This window comes from Oryctolagus cuniculus, chromosome Y (genome assembly GCF_051225735.1).
Source record: "Oryctolagus cuniculus isolate XC-2025 breed Fujian yellow rabbit chromosome Y, ASM5122573v1, whole genome shotgun sequence".
NCBI lineage: Eukaryota > Metazoa > Chordata > Mammalia > Lagomorpha > Leporidae > Oryctolagus > Oryctolagus cuniculus.
The window spans coordinates 16574066-16576169 of NC_142889.1; the positions used below are offsets into that span (position 1 = coordinate 16574066).

At 47.9% G+C, this 2104-nt stretch overlaps 1 pseudogene; it reads right to left on the reverse strand.

Moving 5' to 3' along the window:
• Positions 1-681: 681 nt before the first annotated feature.
• On the reverse strand, positions 682-1593 carry LOC149119292 (RNA-binding protein with serine-rich domain 1 pseudogene; annotated as a pseudogene).
• Positions 1594-2104: the final 511 nt, after the last annotated feature.

Consider the following 2104-nt stretch of genomic DNA (forward strand, 5'->3'; position numbering starts at 1 on the left):
ACACAACAAAGCACTAACACAACAGTTATCTAAAATGCTACAAACTTACAAAACTCAAAACAGGAATTTGATAGTACTTTTATTGTACAGTACTATCAATACAATAAAAGCCAAAAAGAGCAATGTACACATTGCCAAGGTAACCAGCAAGCCCACCATGAGTGGCAGGTGCCAATGGGGGGTTTCTATGATGAACCTGCAGAGCGGGCTCTCAGCTCACTCACCAACGTCAATGAGTGATGGGACCTGGAGAGGGGTGTGAGGAGTATGTGGAGAGACAGAGCCATTCGTGGCCACCCCTCTGGGTCAACAGTAGCTGGTTGTAGGACAGCGGTGCCCAGCAAGGGTGTGAGCAGGCTACAGCCTGGCCCAGGCCACCTGTGGAAGGGTCACTGCAGGTGGAGCTTCATTGTACCAGAAGTCTCGCTTGTCCCTGCTGAAGGGACTCTTGGGAACCAGGAATGGGTGAGCTTTCTGGCTCTGAAACTGGAGGTCATCTTCCCAGGCACAAGCCCACACCCTCAAGGCTCTGCAGCCAGAACTCGACCTGCAGAGAAAATGATTCCACTGTGGACACTGAAGCCTGCCTGCATGAGGAATTCCCTATCCTACGCAGCCTTTTCTGGCTAGAAAAGCGACAGAACTGAGGTGGCTGAGATACAAGTTACAGGGGCATGAGTTTCACTGGGAAGAGTTGGAGCTGGAGGGGCTCCTGTGATGGCGGTGGCCAGGAGAGCAAGATAGCCAGTGCACGGGAGACCTGGCCTCGGGGAGGAGACCTTCTCATGCGTGGGGGGTGACCCGTGCCACATAGGAGGTGGCAGAAGCATTCTCCTGGGAGGACTGAATCCCCAAGGGGGCGGCCTGGGCCAGGAGGCCAGCACAGCAGTAGCAGTGATTTCCTGGCCATCAATTTGTGCTCCATTCATGTGCTTCAGGGCCTTCTCAGCCTCCTCAAACCCCACACAGGCATAGCCTTTGGACAGATGGGTGCATCCTGTCAACAGGCATGTCAATCATTTTAATCTTCCCATAGGTGGAAAATATCTCCATGATGTGGTCCTTGGTCATGTTCCTGGTGAGCCTCCCAATGTGCACTTTGGTGGGTTTAGGGGATGGGTTCTGTCTTTTCCTTTGCTTTCCATCTCTTTAAGGTGGTTTGGATTTGGAGCCCAAGTGCCTTCTGTTGTGCCTGCGCCAGGAGGCGCTCCAGGAGCCAGAGGAACTGCTGGAGCTGGAGCTGAGGAGCGGCTTGAAGCTGAGGTGGAGCTGGAGCCCTTGCTGGTGCTGGAGCCCAAGCTGGAGCTGCAGCTGGAAGGAGACCTGGTGCTGCTGCTACCGCTGGAAGCGCTGCACCGCTTTCACGCCTGGTCCTGGCTGGGGTCCTTCTCACTGGACTCCTTGGTGGCCCTTTTATCTTTAGAGCGGTCCTTAGACTTCTCATCAGAGCAGTCTTTTTATTATTTCCTTTGACTCCTAGCAAGCTCTTCTTTTTCACTCCTGATAAATCCATTCTGCCCTTCTGAGGTGCTCAAAGCAGCAATGGTGGCCTCGCTTTTCTGAACTTCCACTTCTAACTCAATTCTGAGAAACGATCCCTAATTGATTGCAATTTATGCCAAAGAGCAGCACCTTCCCGCCACCGCCACCCCCTCCCGCTCTCATGGGCCGCTCAACATAAACATCTTTAAAATGAAATGTCTGTAAGATTTTTCATGTGTTTTTAATTACTTCAAACGCTACATGGAGAAATGAAATATCCATGAGAATATAAAAGTCAAGAAATATATGAATGAGATGATTACCTGTCTGAGAATTCTGCTAATTCAGTGCACCTTTAATCTTAGCATGATAAATAAAAACAATAGAAATGCAACAAAAATCTAATTCAATGTAGAACTACTTGGAAATGATGCTTGAATTACATTCCATACCCTCTCTTAAAATATACAAAAGCTGAATAATAATTATTTTCTTATTGTTATTGCCTATATAAATATCTTACATTCAATTGTCATATAACTGCCACCAGTACATTTAATGTAGTTTTGTGCTATTATTAATAATAATTATTAATCACTATATAGCTGGCACTTACCTGAAT